The 19,251-nt window shown below is 49.9% G+C and overlaps 1 pseudogene across 1 annotated transcript; it reads right to left on the minus strand.

The window, feature by feature from the left end:
* Positions 1-2,614: 2,614 nt before the first annotated feature.
* On the minus strand, positions 2,615-16,230 carry LOC148664589 (uncharacterized; annotated as a pseudogene). Its single transcript, XR_015936506.1, has 8 exons — positions 16,105-16,230; positions 15,524-15,584; positions 15,013-15,211; positions 13,919-14,074; positions 11,870-12,345; positions 11,322-11,329; positions 4,406-4,597; positions 2,615-2,971 (listed from the first exon to the last, which is right to left on the minus strand). The product of XR_015936506.1 is annotated as an uncharacterized LOC148664589 (transcript).
* Between the last annotated feature and the right edge of the window lie 3,021 nt (positions 16,231-19,251).

The following is a 19,251-nucleotide window of genomic DNA, read 5'->3' on the forward strand; positions in this document are numbered from 1 at the left end:
AACTCGTGAGGCGGCTCTTGTTAATAATAACCCGATGCTGGTGCTGATTAGCTTGCTTACGAGTTGATCTCTGCTGGCTGGCGGTCGTGACAGGAACGAATCTTCTCAACTCAGGACAGAGGAACAGCAGCTGTCCGGATCTGAAGGGACAGATTCTGAACTGCTGACTATGACCAAGTCCTGCCAGAGAACTGTTCTTTTTCTTCCCAATCACATTCTTCCTGAGAGTAACACGTTGATGAGTAAAGAGACTCAGTCACAAGGCTTGTGTCTCTGTCAAGCAGGACTCTCAGCCTGAGGGTAAGGAGTTCAAGTCCTGGCTGTGTCCTCATGTTAACTTTCAATTTCGTTCCTAGTGACAGTAAGACGGTGATTAGTACAGAGATTGGCTTGTCAGGAGCTCTAATGTAGAGGTGAAGTATGGAGTCATGGCTCAGTCTCAGTCCATGAGATTTATGATTTGTTTTCAGTTTAATTCCTCCTGAAATGTCAACACACTGATCAGTAAAGAGACTGGTCCTGTGAGTGTGTGCTTCTGTACCTCACCGGTTACAACTGTAGGCTCACAGTCACCTGGTTGTGGGCTCAAGTCCTGGCAGTGATTGCATGTTGTTTTTCAGTATAATTCATAGCAACAGTAACACATTGCTAAGTCAACAGTTAGGGGTTGAGCTTTATGGTCCAGAGGTTAAGAGTCTGGGCTTGTGGCTGACTGGTGGTGGGCTCAAATCCTCCATGAGACCTGTGGTTTTTCAGTGTAATTCTTCCTGAAATGTCAACACACTGATAAGTGTGAAGAGAGGGAGTCTGGGAGTGTGTGCTTCTGTAGTGTGGAGGTTAAGACTGTGGGCTCAGTGTCAGAGGCTGGGGGGATCACATCCTGCTCCTGAGTGCAAGCTGGTTTTCACCTTAGTGACAGTCGCACATTGATAAGTAAAGAAATTGGGGCTGGACTTTGTGGCTCTGTTGAGTAGGGGCTAAGACTCTGGGCTGTAAGGGTCTTGGCAGGGCTGTGCGGTTCAGTAGGGATAATAAATATAATAATAATAATAATTGCTTACACTTATATAGTACTTTTCTGGACACTCAACTCAAAGCACTTCACAGGTAATAGGAATCCCCTCCACCACCACCAATGTGCAGCATCCACCTGGATGATGCGATTGCAGCCATAGTGCTCCAGAACGCTCACCCCACACCAGCTCTCAGTGGGGAGGAGAGCAGAGTGATAAAGCCAATTCATAGATGGGGACTATTAGGAGGCCATGATTGGTAAGGGCCATAGTGTCCCCCATCACTATACTGGGGCATTAGGACCCACATAGACTGCAGGGTGAGCACCCTCTGCTTGCCCCACTAAGACCTCTTCCAGCAGCAGCCTTAGTTTTTCCCAGGAGGTCTCCCATCCAGGTACTGACCAGGCTCACACCTGCTGAGCTTCAGTGGGGCTGCCAGCTAGGAGTTTTATGGCTGTTGCCCAAAATAGGGAAAACTACTAGGGCACCTGATACTAGTATTTCATGCGACGAACAGCCAACTCAAGGGATGTCATCACAATTACTTCTCAATACTAGTACGGTATCTATGAATACTCGTGATGTATTCACAATGTCAGCGGATTTCATCAGAGCAGCCGGTACCATCTGACCTTCTCATGGGAGCTGAAATGTTCTCTGTGAAAGGTTACAGCATGCCATGTTCTTTTAATATGTGTGATCTACTGAATTATTAATGTGATGGCTGCTTATTTCCGTAAACAGACTGGACCCCGATCCCAATCTCCAAATCCAGTCAAACCCCCCATGAATCACTTCAGACGAAAGAGAACCAGCCTCTTTCCTCCTCCTGTGTTTAACACGCAGCTGGGGGGGGGGAGTCATGGTCATGCCCTGAGCATCGGGATGGTGGGGTGTCTAATTAGCAGACAGAGGTCTGAATTAAAGCCGATCGTAAGAATTAACTTCATGGTTTCTACCACTACTGTGCAGGCAGGAAAACACTGTGAGATTTAGAAATGTAGAAAAAGAAAATGTAAAAAAAGGTGACACACCTGGGCCAATTTTGCTAGATGCCAATGAACCCACTAGCATGTCTCTGGACTGTGGGAGGAAACCCACATGGACACAGAGAGAACATACATATTCTACACAGATAGAGCACTCCAGGAGTCAGAACTGGGGCCGCAGCGCTGTAAGGCACTGTGCTGTGCTATATAACTGAAGTACAGCCAGTGGGAAGAAAGCAGACCTAGAGTCCTCACCTTCCTGTCTTGAAGCAGTCACCTGACCAATGGTCTGCTTCCAAATCAGTCAGGTGACGGAGGATGGCACAGGTCAAACCCCCCCACACACACCCCCAATGCATTCTGGGAAATGTAGTTTCAGACAAGAGCTGCCATCTTTGTCAGACCTTCGTCCCCTCTTTCGCCACACGATCGAGACAGCAGAGGACCCGCTGATGGGCAGGGGATTGAAAGCAGGGGCCCCTCGAGGCCCATCTGCCTTCACCATACAGAGGTTCGACGAAAGGCACATCATTCCTCGCCCCCCCCAGAAATAAGGGGTCAAGCCTCTGGTACAGATAATCACTGCAAAAAAAGCCACTACGCAAGAGGTGCTGATCGACTTTTTATTGCGTGTGAAGAGCATCGCCGGAGCCCCAAGAACCGCACGATGGGGGCGAAGGGAGGAGTCGACCCCTTCAGAGCGGTCGATATCCCAGCAGCCCCCCGACTTGAAGCACCGCCCTACTTCGGCCCCTCAACAGCCTTCCCAGCATCTTGGTCCGGCAGCTCCCGGAGGGTGGGGGGGTTCAGCTTGTCCAGCTGTGCCACCACGCTGTCGTACTCATGCTGCCACTGCTCCTTGCTCAGGGCCGAGGGGCTGACCTCCAGGAACCTGTAGGCCTCCTTGGACTGCAGGATGAACATCCCGCGGACGTGCATGCAGACATTGCAGAAGTTCTTCCAGATCTGCGGGGAAGGGGAGGAGAAGCACAGACGTGAGGCCGACCCGAGTGGTGCGGGGAAACGTGAGATCTCACTGCCACGGGGCAGAGAAGAAACGCTCCTGTTGCTGGCAATCCTTCTGCTGTGGGAAAAGGGGGCGCTGTTGTCTGAATCACGTGACTCCATTTCCCCAATCAGACCCACGCGGTCTTATATAACACTTTCCTGGACACCCCACTTAAAGTGCTTTACAGGTAATGGGGAATCCCACTACCACCACTAATGTGCAGCCCTCACCTGGATGACGCGATGGCAGCCATAGTGCGCCAGAACGCTCACCACACATCAGCTCTCAGTGGGGAGGAGAACAGAGTGATGAAATCAGTTCAGAGATGGGGATTATTAGGAGGCCATGATTGGTAAGGGACAATGGGAAATTTGGCCAGGACGCCGGGGTTACACCCCTACTCTTTTCGAGAAACATCCTGGAAGTGTTAATGAGCACAGAGAGTAAGGACCTCGGTTTTATGTCTCATCAGAAGGACGGCACCTGTTTACAGTCCAGTGTCCCCGTCACTATACTGGGGCATTAGGACCCACACATACTGGTGGCCCCACTACCACTTCTTCCAGCAGCAGAATAAGTTTTTCCCAGAAGTCTCCCCTCCGGGTACTGACCAGGCTCACACATGTGTAGCTTCAGTGGGTTGCCAGTTGCCATCTTGGGTGCGAGAGGGGGTTTGAGTCCGTTCAGTGAAGCGCAGTTGAGAGCAACAGGATTTATCCCTGCCGCACCGAGGCCTGGAGATAACGTGGACCAATCGGAATCAAAACGCACCCATCAGCCCGCCAGGAATCATCTGCTCGCTCGGGGGGGGGTGCACACCTCTATCCCAGAAGGCATTGGGGTGCGGTCCACATGTCTCGCAAACCCTTGCAGTGATAATCCACCCGCAGGATTATCCCTGACCAGTGAAAGGATCTGACTGAATTCTAGCCCAGAAGGGGGCCGTCTGGATGTTTAGCACATGACTACTCTCTGATCCACAGCTACAGCTCATGATCCCCTGCGTCCCCTTTGAAACCTCCCACCTTGCTCTTCAATCTCGTAGCCTTTGGTCTCCATCGCCTTAGGCTACACTTTTGACTCTCGCTTTTCTTATTCCACTTGACAGGGTGATGACAGAACAGCCTCCCCACGACACCACCCGCTCCTATACAGGACAAGCACTGCACCCATCAGAAGCCACAGTAACCACTGCATCGGCAGCTCAGGGGCTGCCTGTAGGATTGTTGGTGCTGCAGCTCAATCAGAGTGTCTGGGGTGTGCAGGCAAAGATCTGGGCCAACAGGTACCAGATCAGAGAAGCTCAACCCGCCAGGCAGGACAGCTCTGTCCACCCCCGCTCTGAGATTGATCTACCAGAATCGCTCTGGGAAAAAAAAAACAACACTGACCGGCTCGGCCTTATCCAGGCTGGACAGGAAGTCCATCTCACAGTCCTCCAGGAAGTCCAGCATGTCCTCTCCGGCGAAGGTCCTCTGCTTGAGGTTGTCCAGCGCCACGCCGGTGTAGCGGCGAGGCTTAATAATAAGGCAGAATTAAGTGTTTCTGAGCTTTCCCAAATTACGCCTCATTTCTCTGTTCATCTCTGTGGTGCAGCCACAGAGAAACCATTCATGCAAGGTGATTTAAGGTCCAAGGACAGCTCCCAAAGGGGGATGCACTTAGCTAAGCCTGGCTATCATGATCAATGGTCACCCATTGGCGCCTATCTGTCTAGGGAGTGCGAGTTGGACATCTGGATTGCATTCCTAAGTGTCAGGACTAAGTGACTCATATCTCACCTTGATCAACCAATCAGGGACCGGTAGGGCCGAGTAACCCACGTGGGACTCTGATGCCCATGGAACTTTCAGCCAATCAATGAGCTGAAGTTCCTCCAGGTAAAAACAGGCAACACAGAGAGCCTGGGAGATTCAGATTCAGATTCAGATTCAACAAGATTCAGACAAGATTCAGAAGGAATTCAAAGGAGAATCCCAAGGGCAGGACATTCTCGCAGCGCGCCTCCTGACCATCCTGAGACTCAGCCCGGACAACCACGGAACGGCCAGTGTGTCCGAGTGCCAGAACTTTCCTTTGTTCTAAGAGTCTAGAGTTGAGGTTGCCAGAGAGTAACCAGCAGCAGGCCTCGTGAACAGGTCGGAACTGTGGACAGCTGAATTACTATTCAGAACTAGCTCTTCATCAGGAACGAACCAGTCCTCTTCCTGACTTGCTGGGACCCACAGTCATCTTTTCTCCTGTGCACAAACTTTGCTAGTTAAAGCCAACAATGAGCATCAGCAGCGCACCGTCGCAAGCCGCACAGCACAGCCTGGCACCGAGCCAGAGAGCGCGGATTGGACAGCAACAGCCTGCAACTGTTCCTTTGTGCCCGCAGGAGATCTGAATCCCCAAAGATTGGATGAGTATTCAACTTCAATGCATTACAGCTCGAGAATTCAATTGTTATCCCAACCAGTTGATATCAATTTAATTCCTAAGAGTTATGTACTTGTTTGAGTATCTAATGTAGAAGTTGTAACCAAGTTCACTTTACGAAACGGTCTTAATGAATGATATACTGAACGTATGTCCTCTTGATATGTGTAACACTTTGTAACTGATTGAATATATATCTTTTGTATTCTGATAACCCTCTCGATAAGATCTGTTAGGTTTATATGCATATTCTATGTATTAATAAATGTATCCCCGTGTATTAGTACCTGTGTGTGCGCGTTGTTTGAGTTATGTCGCATGGTTGGATTCTAAAGCCATCAAAAGAATCAACTTTGTGATTTACTGCTACAATTAATAATTGTCTCAGTAAATGCCCAAACCCTACAGAACTGGTGCCTTCAGAGAGCCACTATGATTACATATTTGGCGTCCCTGAACCGGCATAATCTACATTATTGGCGTCCCTGGCACGGGCGTGGCAAGACTGAAATGAGTCAACCAAGCGGAATAATTCAATATAAAACGCCGCGGGTTTCATACACGACAATACAGTGTGCTGAAAGCCGAAAGGAAAAAAGTTACCCTTGCTCTTTAAGCAGTGCTTGATTGTTTTGTGATCTTTTGCGATCTACCAGGTTGATTGCATACTTGATCTTGTGGTTTTCTGTGGTAAAACTGTGATTTCGTACTTAAAAGTAATACTCTTTAAGTTTAACGATGGTTGCTAAAAGGTCTGAATTCGAGTCGCTATTAAGCACTCTCTCTAGCAGCGACAGGTCTGACCACGATCTCTTCCATATCTCCGTCAGCGGAGAAGCTAGGAGAATAAACCTCCATTCTCTGAGAGAGCTAGCGAAGGACATAGAGAGATTTGACCCCGCAGTGTCAGAGAATAATATCGAGAGTTATATTCAAGACCTCAGGTATAACCTGCAGTACCTGCCAAACGCCACAGAACAGGAGAAAGTGTTTCTGGTTAGAAAAACTACCAGCAGAGCTGTACATGAGTGGATGGCTAGGCAGATGAAAGAAGTCTGTAATGACTTTGAGCAGCTATGTCAAGCACTTATCGAAGAATACAGTGCGTTTATTGACCCGACTGCTGCGATAGCCGCCGCTCTTAACATTAAGCACGAGAGAGCAGAGTCCCCTCGCGAATATTACGAGAGACTTAGACGAACTTATTTTGCAGGGCGAAATGATGAGGGTTGCGAAGAGAACACACATTTCAAGGGTTTATTCATTGCGAATCTCCACCCGTCAGTCAGAAAGATGATCTTAATGCATACAGATGCACAGACCATGAAAATGACTGATATCAAGAGATTCGTGCAGAAAGCCTGGGAGTATGATGTCCAAAGTCGCTCTGAGCAAAGAGTTGCTAAAGCGACTGCGTTCGCCGTCAGAGCCAGCAGGGTTAATTCCCCCCTGCTCGAAGGAGCACAGGCTCCTGAGCTGGCTAAGCCCCGTTCCAAAGCACTCACACAGGACCGCACCCAGCGTCCTAAGTGCCATGAGAACACCGGGGGAGGGAAAGGGCTAGAAAAAGCTGAACAAAAGGATTCAGTAGCCGCCCGCCTGGCCAGGCTTGAACAACCTTTATTAGGACAGGGACAACCGCTCCCCAAGGCTGCCGGAAGCGTGAATGAGCTGATACTCTCCAATGGAGGAGGCGGAGACCCGCCCCCTCTCCCTCCCTCAGTCTATCTGATTGAGCGGAAGGGTTCCTGCCTGGATAAGGTCAGCCACTCCCAAGTGAGTGCTGACTCCACCCCTGAAGTCACAGAGCAGGCAGTAAAACGCAGAGGAAAAGCAAGAAGCTTTTACCTCAAGGCTGCCATGGGAGATGTCTTACCCAGTGAGACACTGATTGACACTGAGGTTGAAAGGTGTTTGATGTCACACGGCAAGCTCAAACGGGTTGAAAAAGAAAAGGGCATGCGACTCAGAGAGGAACCTTTGGTGGATCACCAGAAAGGCAAAGTGTGGAAACAGGTCAAGGCTCCTAAGCCTTCTGTACAGAAGGAAAGGGGGGCCAAGAGGCAGACTGTGCTCACACAGTGCCCACCGAACACAGAAGCTTATGCGGAGATTCCTTCTGTTCCCTCTGGACAAGAAATAAAAATATTTCCTTGTTCCCCGGATATACAGGGAAGTCGTGTCCCGGCTGAGGTCCCAACAGCCTCCATGCCACAGGAGCGGTGCTCCAAGCAGCCGCCTGATCCACCAGGTAAAGCACACCCCTTTTACATCCCTAAAGAGGAGCAGATCTCCCCACCTGGCGATGAAAAGGAGCTTTCCCTGTACACCCTGGCACCCAAGAGGGGTCAGGACCACCACCCTGCAGTGGTGGAAGGGATCCAGATGGCAGGAGAGCAGGTTGGTGATGAAGCCCTCACCCTTAGCCCTGAGAGGTCCTCTATTAGTGAGGATCTGCTTGAGCACCTGTTGCAGGGCCACCGCCAGGTGCCCCTGGTGCAACATTCACAGGTTAGACAGGAGGTCCAGCTGGACGCTGAGACTACTGCACTGTGGACACACCTGATCCCAGATGCTGATTCCCTCTGCTGTGACCCAGGGAACCTGCAGTCAGGTAACATTATTTCTCACAACTACCAGGTAGTAAGTGATACTGACCTGATTGTTCCTGCCTCAACGGCAGGGTTGCCTACACACCCAGTCCCCCAGAAGGGACAGGGAATGAAAGCCGAGCCGGTTTTCTTACAGCCACCAGCTCAGTCTGTCAGTCTGAGTCTGACCAACAGTGGTTCAGCCAGACTGGAGCTGGATGGTCAAGTCACCCACCTGCCAGTGCAGGACATTGCAAAGAGAAGTGTCAGAATCCCCGCCTGCACTGACATGGGCCTGGTGAGTGATAGTAAGTTCAAAGACAGTGAACTAGCTATCCCAGTGCTGGGGCAGCTCCCTGAACCCCTAGCGAGGGAAGGGGGGAGCGAGCAGGTGTCCTACACCTACCCCCAGCGAACGATTGTAAACATGCCGATAGAGGGATTCCTCAATCAGGAAGTGTGCAGGGTGGACCTGAACAGTGAGAATGGGATAACAATCCCAGATCACTCAGGTGCTCCAGATGACCACTCAGCCGAGGGTCAGGCATGCTCCACTGCTGCACCGCCCCCTGCAGGGTTCCTAGAGCACAGGCATGAACAAATCGAAAAAGCAGATGCCCTGGAAACGGAGGAGCAGCATCAGCCGCTGCGTCAGATCTCCCCAGATTTCCAGGATGTTGGTGCCCAAGATGCCACAGGGCATACTGAGAAAGACACCATGTACATGCTGCGCCAGCTTAGAAAGGCAACAGTCACTCAGAAGGAGATGACTGGGATCAGCCACCCGAAAAGACTTTTGGGAGGACTGATTGCTGCCACCACTGTTGTGCATTTGCTATTTCTGGTAGGTTTGTGTGCTACTGGCACTCTCACCCTGACTGCCCCAAGAAGGCAGGTGTCAGAGATGCCAGAGGGTAGTGACAGACTGTATCGACAGCAGCAAAAGTTGGAAAGCTTAGGGAAAACCCTACAGGCAATTTCCTATGCAACAGGGTTAAATCTTATTCCCCAACCAGTGGACATGATTGCCGGTGTTATACAGTGGGTTTATGCTTGTGTGCAACAGGCCAGAATGTTGACACAAGACCTGTTAAGGGAGTTTAGTGCCACTGTAGCCAGTCTAACCATGGCACAAATCCCAACCCACTTGATTCCACTCTTCTCAGTAGAGGAGCATGTGACTTTAACCTCATCGTTCATAGCTCACCCAGAAGGCAATCCAAGATTGAATTTGGTTCCAAATCTTGAGATGGGTATGGCTACCAAAGCTATCCATTGGCTGTGTCTAAACGATTCACCAATGAAGGGTGTAAAGCTACTAACGAGCAGAGGGAGGTTAATGAACCCCATGAAGAGCAGGTGGGAAGTAAATGGCTGGTCAGCACACCACATTTAACTGACACTATGACTTGTGACGGGCATGATACAGCTACCACAATGCAGCTATCTAACCAATAGTTTTCCTGTAAGTTCCCGAGGAGGCCATAGTACAGCATGGTAAATTAACACTGTACGGTCTGGAACCAGACAATATAAGACCAAACTTGAGGTCTAAGATGCCTTCAGGTGCCACACTATTCAATTGGATAGAAATCCAAGAAACAGTAAGCCCTGAAGAGGTACAGGTAGTTAGTTTGCTTTAATGGAACAAACCTCCAAATCACCCTAGCAGATACCCAACACAGGTGTTGTGGTTTATCGGGGGCTGGGAACAGGAACTGTTGTTATTGTAACACTACTGCCAGGTAGCTGGATCATGACTGACAGTGTACTCTGAATGCTGTACTCTCACATCAAGATGTACTCTGGGTAGCATGAATGAGTCAAAGGTAGCATGTCAAAAGAAAGGAAGTGACTTCTCCCCAAATATCTACCACAGAGGTATCAGATATTGACAGTGAACTTCCTGATGTGTAATTCCTAGACTTAGATAATGTCTCCTACCGTGTTTATACATACTCCAGATGTTATTCATCCTGTTTGTATCCAATGCTGGTTCCGGTATGAATTCTCGAGGAGTAATGTAGACATTTAAGATTAATGTTCTAATGGCAAGGGACATCACTTAACTCTGTTTTGTTTTGAAGGCAACAACGCCTCAGGACCTCGTGACCTTCAAAAAGGGGGGGATATGTAGCGGCGAGGCTTAATAATAAGGCAGAATTAAGTGTTTCTGAGCTTTCCCAAATTAGGCCTCATTTCTCTGTTCATCTCTGTGGTGCAGCCACAGAGAAACCATTCATGCAAGGTGATTTAAGGTCCAAGGACAGCTCCCAAAGGGGGATGCACTTAGTTAAGCCTGGCTATCATGATCAATGGTCACCCATTGGCGCCTATCTGTCTAGGGAGTGCGAGTTGGACATCTGGATTGCATTCCTAAGTGTCAGGACTAAGTGACTCATATCTCACCTTGATCAACCAATCAGGGACCGGTAGGGCCGAGTAACCCACGTGGGACTCTGATGCCCATGGAACTTTCAGCCAATCAATGAGCTGAAGTTCCTCCAGGTAAAAACAGGCAACACAGAGAGCCTGGGAGATTCAGATTCAGATTCAGATTCAACAAGATTCAGACAAGATTCAGAAGGAATTCAAAGGAGAATCCCAAGGGCAGGACATTCTCGCAGCGCGCCTCCTGACCATCCTGAGACTCAGCCCGGACAACCACGGAACGGCCAGTGTGTCCGAGTGCCAGAACTTTCCTTTGTTCTAAGAGTCTAGAGTTGAGGTTGCCAGAGAGTAACCAGCAGCAGGCCTCGTGAACAGGTCGGAACTGTGGACAGCTGAATTACTATTCAGAACTAGCTCTTCATCAGGAACGAACCAGTCCTCTTCCTGACTTGCTGGGACCCACAGTCATCTTTTCTCCTGTGCACAAACTTTGCTAGTTAAAGCCAACAATGAGCATCAGCAGCGCACCGTCGCAAGCCGCACAGCACAGCCTGGCACCGAGCCAGAGAGCGCGGATTGGACAGCAACAGCCTGCAACTGTTCCTTTGTGCCCGCAGGAGATCTGAATCCCCAAAGATTGGATGAGTATTCAACTTCAATGCATTACAGCTCGAGAATTCAATTGTTATCCCAACCAGTTGATATCAATTTAATTCCTAAGAGTTATGTACTTGTTTGAGTATCTAATGTAGAAGTTGTAACCAAGTTCACTTTACGAAACGGGAGGGTCTCCTTTACACAAAGGGTGGGGGAGTGGGGAACAAGCTGCCCAGCCATGTTGCTGAAGCCAACACCCAGAATTCGGTTAAGACGCAGCTGGCTGAAAAGCTCCTCCAGTCAGTACAGGAGGGTCTCCTTTACACAAAGGGTGGGGGAGTGGGGAACAAGCTGCCCAGCCATGTTGCTGAAGCCAACACCCAGAATTCGGTTAAGACGCAGCTGGCTGAAATCTGCTTCTCAGTCAGTTACCGATCTGCCAGCCGAGCCTGGAGGTTACAAACAGGACGTTTTCGTGCACCGAGCTGCCGGACCGGGACAGGCCTGTCCTGAGCTGCCGGTGGGAATCGGGGTCACCGAGGCCGTGACCTCACCCCGGCAGACAAGCCTCATCCCAGCGGCCCCCCACGGTTCGGCAACCCACCCGCCTACTGGTTTCAACTCTGGCGACAGCTCAGGTCTGTTACAAGCAAGCAATCACATAGAAAAACAAAACACATTTCCCTAAATCCTGACTTTGCTATGGGCTTGAAGCCGAGAGCGGGACTTCAGTCAGGACAGGAGCGGCTCCTTCACACAAAGGGTGGTAGGGGTGTGGAGCAAGCCGTCCAGCCACGTTGTTGAGGCCAACACCCCGCACAAAACACGTTCCAGCGGCCCCCACGATCCGGCAACCCGCCCGTCTACCCATGTCGATCTGGACCTTGGCGTAGTCCAGCTGCAGCCGGATCAGCTCCTTCTCCTTCTGCCACAGCTCCGACACCTTGGCGTCCTTGCGGCTGCGCAGCTCCTCCAGCTGGACCTTGAGGGACTCCACGGCCGCCTTGTCCTTGGGGTCGTTGGTGGCCTTCTGGATGGTGTTGATCATGGCGCCCAGGATGGGCACCACAGCCGCTACGATGCCGAACTTGCGGTCCCGCTCCCCGATGCTGTTGATGAGGCCCTGCAGCTCCTTGTTCTTGTCCTGGATGTCCATCTCCAGCTGGTTCCTCTCCCCCTGTAGCTGTTTGACCGAGGTGTCTAGCTTGCTGCACTGTCCCTCCAGGGCCTTGGCCATCGCCGTCTTCTCCTTCTTCTGCTGCTCCTTGTCCGCCTTGGTCTTGACCACGTCGCTGCAGGTGTCACCCACGCCTTTGCTCAGATTCTCATACCTGGAGGAGGAGATGGGGTGGGGAACTGTGACCCCTCTTGTGTGTAAGCCCGCAGCCCCCCACCACCGAGACCGTATGGGACAGGAGAATCCGAGCCAGCGAGCCAAGAGACAGGGGGGGAGATGTCCACCTGCTGAAAAAAAAAGGTTGCTGCTGGGAGAGGTGTTAGTGGGGCCAGCAGGGGGCGCTCACCCTGTGGTCTGTATGGGTCCTGATGCTCCAGTATAGTGACAGGGACCCTATACTGTAAACAGGCGCCGTCCTTCGTGTGAGACGTAAAACTGAGGTCCTGACTCTCTGTGGTCATTTAAAATCCCAGGGTGTTTCTCGAAAAGAGTAGGAGTGTAACCCCGGTGTCCTGGCCAAATTTCCTCCTAATAGTCCCCCTCCCTGAACTGGCTTCATCCCTCTGCTCTCCTCCTCACTGAAAGCTGATGTGTGGTGAGCGTTCTGGTGCACTATGGCTGCTGTCGCATAATCCAGGTGGGGCTGCACATTGGTGGTGGTGGAGGGGAGTCCCCATTACCTGTAAAGCGCTTTGAGTCGACTTTCCAGAAAAGCACTATATAAGCATAAGCAATTATTATTATTATTATTATTATTATTATTATTATTATTATTATTGCTGCTTGAAAGCAGCCTGGGACCCAGTGGAAGGAGCCTCCCCCTGTTTGCCATCAGAGGGCAGCAGTGTGAATGATTCACCGCTACATCTGCTGAACTCCACTCGCCTCCGCGCGCTGCTCTTCTTGCTGGTGTTACTGAAGTTATTGCGCATTTACTGTCCAGCACTGCCCGTTGTTGGTGTTGGGTTGTGCATGATGGTGGGCTGTCATGACTGTTGTTATTTACTGTTTTGCAACGTGCCATGCACACTGTGCCGTCTTTTTTGTACTGTGCGCCTCCCGAGAGAACGGGGCCAATACGAACTCCTATGGACTGTATGTGTGCATACTGTAGGGCAATCCTACTCTGTTGGCGAGAAGCGAGGCCCTGCACCCCAGCTGCTCCAGGTGGCACCATATAAATGGCCGACCCTGCGCTTTGACCCCCAGCTTCTCTCTCCCTATCTGTGTGTCTCATGGAGAGCAAGCTGGAGTCTGTGAAAAGACAAATTCCCAATGCAAGAAACTGTATAGGGTTAATAAAGTGATCTTATAAATTACTCTGCCTCTCATCCCCTGCGCTACTTCTGGTTTGTGATCTTTGAGGTTACTGGGTGACCGATGAAGAGTTTTGACTGGGTTGATGCATTCTCATGCATTTGATGCCAACAGCAGAGGAGGATCCCGCAGTACTTTCTCCTAGTTGGTAAAATAAGGTATTCAGTGGTGTCAGAACAACAATAACAGGCACCCTTGGCTGACAGTCTATCTAATATGAAGCAAACGGCAGCTCCCGAGACAGTATGGGAGCGGATAATTCAAGCCTAACAGGAAGTGCTTTTCACAAAGGGTGGTGGGAGGGTGGAGTAAGCCGCTCGGTTGGAATGAATCCTGATATCCCAGGATCTCTGGCTGCTTGCAATGACGGGTTCCCCCATGGCAGAGCTGGAGCTCTGGGGGGGTCTTACTTCTCCACCGATCGGTCCACTTGGTGGCAGATGTCCTCGATCCAGCCCTTCGACTTGTCCAGGAACTTCTTGGCCAGCGCCACGTTCCTCTTCTTCACGGCCGTCCGGATCATCGGCAGCATGGTGCCAACGATGTTGGTCCCCATACTGGCGCACAGCGAGCGAGATCAAGCGCCAGCACCGTTATCTCTGTTTCGCAATCCTGACCCCTCTGCTGTCTCAAGAGTCTCCAGCGCTTTTATTTCAACAGGGAAGACACCCTGGATCTAGATTTTAGGATTGGGATGTATTTTACAGCAGACTATCCATCCATTTTCTCAGAGCTCTCTCCAGTACAGGGTCACAGGGGGAAGCTGGGGTCTATCCCAGCAAGCAACAGGCACAAGGCAGGTTCACCCTGGACAGGACACCAGTCCATCACAGGACACACAGACACACACACACACATGGACAGGACAGGACAGGACACTAGTCCATCACAGGACACACACACACACACGCAGACACGCACTAGGGAAAATGCACCTGCCAGTATGATTTTGTACTATGGTAGGAAACTGGAGCACCCAGAGGAAACCTGCATGAACACAGGGAGAATATGCAAAGTCCATGTAGGAGTTTGTAGGAGTCTATGGAAGCCTCCCAGGGTTCTCCCAAGACCCAACTAAATGTATAGAATACAAGTTCATTTGTAGAACCCTTTGAAAATGAGATTTTTTCCAGATTTTAAATTTCATTAAATTTTCTGCACACACAACTGAGACACATACACAACTGAGACACACACACCTGTCAAAGCATGTGTGCACACACATACACAACTGAGACACACACCGGTAGCAGCAGGTGCCCACACACACACACACAACTGAGACACACACACCTGTAGCAACAGGTACACACACTCACGCAAACCTGGAGCTGTAAGTATGAGGACTCACCTGGAGCAGCAGGTACTCACACACACACACACACACACACACACACACACACACACACACACACACACACACGCACGCACACACACACACACACACACACACACACACACACACACACACACACACACACAGAGAGAGAGACACAGACCCACCTGGAGCAGCAGGACCTCGGAGGAGGCGAACAGCTGCTGGCTCTCGGTGGCCTTGAGCCTCAGTTTCCTCTCCAGCTCAGGGTGGGTGGCCAGACACAGGTAGGACAGGTGGAAGAGCAAAGCTGTCTTCTCGGCGGCCGGGACCATATGCCTGAACATCTCCATGTCATTCATCAGCTGCTGATCCGCAGGCACTAGGTCTGAGAGAGACATTCAGGAAAGAAAAGGCTTTTTAAATATTTTCTTCACCCCCACGTCCCCCATGTCAAAACCCTCCCACCCCAGAGTGTCCAACATGAACACCTTGAGCCCTTGAGTCTGTGTAAAACTTTCTGCACATTTGCCTTGTGCAAACACCTTCAGTAACTGAAATCAAGACAGTTCACTGTGGTTCAGCTCGTGAATCCTAAAGCCTCATTATACCTCCATAAGACACCAAGGGGTCAAAAACCACGGCTGAAGTCGGAGAATCACAATATCCGAATCGAGTTAACGGATCAGAACACGCTTACCGCAACACTGAGACATCTTGAAGCAGGTTTGTGGGCGACCTTAGGCACTGAAACGTCTGTCCTGCAAAGAGAAAGAGGGTGTTTTTTTAAGGCAAATATCAAGAAAATAATAAAGTTATTTCCCTCTCACCCCCTGCCGCTCCTATGCCAGAACACCAGCTGAACACCGCCGATGGAGAGCAGCTGGGTTTGAGATGAACTACAATACAAGCTGAGAGACCAACAAACTGCTTGAGATACCCTACTGGGGAGGTATCAAGTGGAGAAAGCACACACCGATTTCAAGTCTACACAAGTTTCAGCCGCATTTTCTAGCGGCCTCACAGCTCACTGGAATGGTGTGCAACTTTTCATAAAACGAGCATCTGGTCTCCTCTTAACAACTAATCATTTTCTTTGACCAGCGGACAAAACACACACACCCCTCCCCCCACATTAAGACCAGGAGAGACAGGAGGACTGCAAGCCTGACTGGTTCAAATCGAAAGCACGTGGCAAAGGCAGCAGATGGGACAACGGAGCCTAAACGGATATAGTAAGGCATCCTAGAGCATATTGATAAAAAAAGCCTTTAGACTCACGGCTGTACGAAGCTCTCTCAGCTCTTCCCGGAGGACTTTGAAAGTGTGCCCCTCTCTGAGCCTGTTTTATAGTGCTCCGAACAGGTAAGAAACACCATATAAGGCTCGCAGGGCTGCAGAACCCCGCCCCTACTCAGACTGCTCCAGGGGAAAAATCTGTAGGGGGGCCGTCTGAAATTCGGAGGGGGGGAGTGAAACAGAGCCGCTGTGACTGCCCCAGCAGAATTTCGCAACCAGGCCCCTGACGGTCGTGATCGAAGATACCGATGAGCCATCTGGCATTGAGCGACGAAGCCCGGTTTCACGTTCACCAGCGCCCGCGCGATTATTTTTATTATTGCCCGGAGTAGCAAAATGCACCGACGTTCTGAATCGTTAATAATAATAATAATAATAATAATAATAATAATAGAAAGTGGAGCTGTATGTCCTGAAGTATAATAATAATAATTAATAATTGCTTACACTTATATAGCGCCTTGCTGGACCCTCCACTCAGAGCTCTTCCCAGGTCATGGGGATCCCCTCCAGCCCCACCAGTGTGCAGCCCCACTAACACCTCTCCCAGCAGCAGCCTCAGCTTTCCCAGGAGTCCCCCCTCCAGATTAAGAAAACAGCAGGCACAGACTCCGATAACTACGGTCCTCGTTATAGAATAACTCTTAAGTATTAGGATAAACTCTTGCAAGGCATCGGTCCACCCGAGCCCTCGAGATCGTAATAATGCTGCAAAGGGACGGGTAATGGGTTTATTCCCTGCCACAAAGGAAAGAAAGGCAACGTTTCGGGCCGTGGAGCCTTCTTCAGGCTGAAACGTTGCGCTGCCTTGCTGCTCTTTTCGTTACCTGTCCTTACCTGTTACCTAGAGGAAACCTTCTCGAGCTGCTTTATAATAATGTTGACACCCAGGAATGCAGACACCATGGAATAGGTGCTGTTCATGGACGGATAGCCCTTCTGGCACATCAGACAGCCCGATGCAGGACCTGTGAATTCGGGGGTTCGTGTTCATTATCTGACCATTGACAAAGCACATCTGTTTTTTTAGGGCCCGAGTTAAGTAGGTGAAAGTCCTTTTGTCCAAAACTGAGGGGGCAGGAAAGTTGAGTCGAGGGGGCGATGCACCGGGTCTTGACTGCTCTGCCCCCACACCCTTCGGCAGACACCTCTACCAGGAGGCATTCCTGCAGACCCTATTACAGTGTTCTGACACAAGCAGCCCCCAGTGTTTCTCTCACTAATGTACGCAGCTGTGTGGACAGGGGCTCACATGAGCCTTTTCTGTGAAGTGTCAGTGAAATCACCAGAGTCATGTGTGTTAACAGCAATGTACGGCGATTTCAGCAACCAGACAGAGTACATGTCAGGGTCTGAGGGAGTGTCCCACACTGCCAGCTGGAGGGACTGAGTCTCTTTTGTTTGAAGGGAGTGTCCCACACTGCCAGGCTGGAGGAACTGAGTCTCTTTAGTCTGAAGGGAGTGTCCCACACTGACAGGCTGGAAACTGAGTCTCTTTAGTCTGAAGGGGGGGTCCCACACTGCCAGGCCAGAGGGACTGAGTCTCTTTAGTCTGAAGGGAGGGTCCCACACTGACAGGTTGAAGAAACTAAGTCTCTTTAGTCTAAAGGGAGGGTCCCCCACTGACAGGCTGGAGGAACTGAGTCTCTTTAGTCCGACTTTTAATGTCAGGATTTCCAGCCATAGTGTCAACATCGGAATGATATCACCTATTTGATTCATGATGTCTGAAGCTTTCGACTGTAAGCTACAGAAAATAAACGCTTTGCTCAGGAGTGGGTGCAATAGTAAAAAAATAAAACACAAAACTCGCTCATGAGAATTGGGACCAATAAATAATCCAGTTACTTTTTTGTACAACATGAAAACATATTTCAAATTCATAGAAACATGCCAACATGGAGGACAATTAAATACAAAACCTGTTCTAAAATCATGTTAAAAAAAAGACCCAATATTTGAATACAGGTCCTGACCAGTTGAAATTAATGACAGAAGCGACTAGGTTCACTCACTTACAGAGTGCCAGAGACTTGTGCAGACTTGAGCTTCGATTGTGGCAGGAAATGATTTACAGTTGTCGCAGAGGTCTGACAGAGCATGTTCCCAGTCTCTTACACTCCCATCCCCTCCAGCACTGTCCTCTGTTATACTTTCAAAATGTCTTTACTTCCGGCCCGGGGATGAAGTCAACCCAGCGGACGTCTGAAAAAGAGCAGAGAGACAGGAGCTCCTTGAAAGGGCATTTGGAACTCAGAGACTGAGACGCCACTTTACACAGAGGGTAGTGGGGGTGGGGAACAAGCTGCTCAGCCCTGTTGTTGAAGCCGATACCCCGGCTACTCTCCAGACACAGCTAGGTGAGCTCCTCCAGCCAGGACAGGAGGCTCTTCATTACACAGAGGGTGGTGGGGGTGGGGAACAAGCTGCTCAACCCTATCATTGAAGCCGATGTCCAGCTGTGTCCTGAGAAAAGACCGGGTGAGGTCCTCCAGTTGTTTAACACTGCTTGATTGTTTAACATCAATAAAGTAAACAGACTGCCTAGCAGGACCAAGTGACTAACTATCCTGCAGAAACAGCAGAGGCGCTGTAGCTGTGAAAGAGCTTTTCCCGGTACTCAGGGTGCGACAGGGACCATTACAGAAGATCATTTGTGCCTTCTGCCATAAGACTTTACAACCCAACTACAGTATGTCTGGGCGGGGGCAGGGGCACTGACCTGTTGCAACACCATACCTGTACTCCTGAAACCTGATTCCTCTGTAACAACTGATGCTCTGTGTTACTGGCGCTCTGTCTACATCTGGTTTATAGTGCAATAGGTGGAAGTGGAATGGGCAATTCATTTATTATTCACAACTGTTCAATAGTTACCTACTCTTTGCAATGTGCTTGGGAGTTTGTAATATCTATACTGTCTATTACACCTTCCTTGTGTTCTGTACATTCAATTTTTTGCTTTGTGTGCCTTTTCTGTTTTGTTTGTAATTCTTTATTCCATTTAATTTAGTTATTGTATTGTATTACTGTATTATTGTATTACTACATCTGTACTGTGCTGTGTTGACTGTGCCTGGCTGCTGTAGCACCTGAATTTTACCGGATGAATAAAGTACCTATCCGTCT

Source organism: Lepisosteus platostomus, chromosome 5 (assembly GCF_059453375.1).
Source record: "Lepisosteus platostomus isolate fLepPlt1 chromosome 5, fLepPlt1.hap1, whole genome shotgun sequence".
NCBI lineage: Eukaryota > Metazoa > Chordata > Actinopteri > Semionotiformes > Lepisosteidae > Lepisosteus > Lepisosteus platostomus.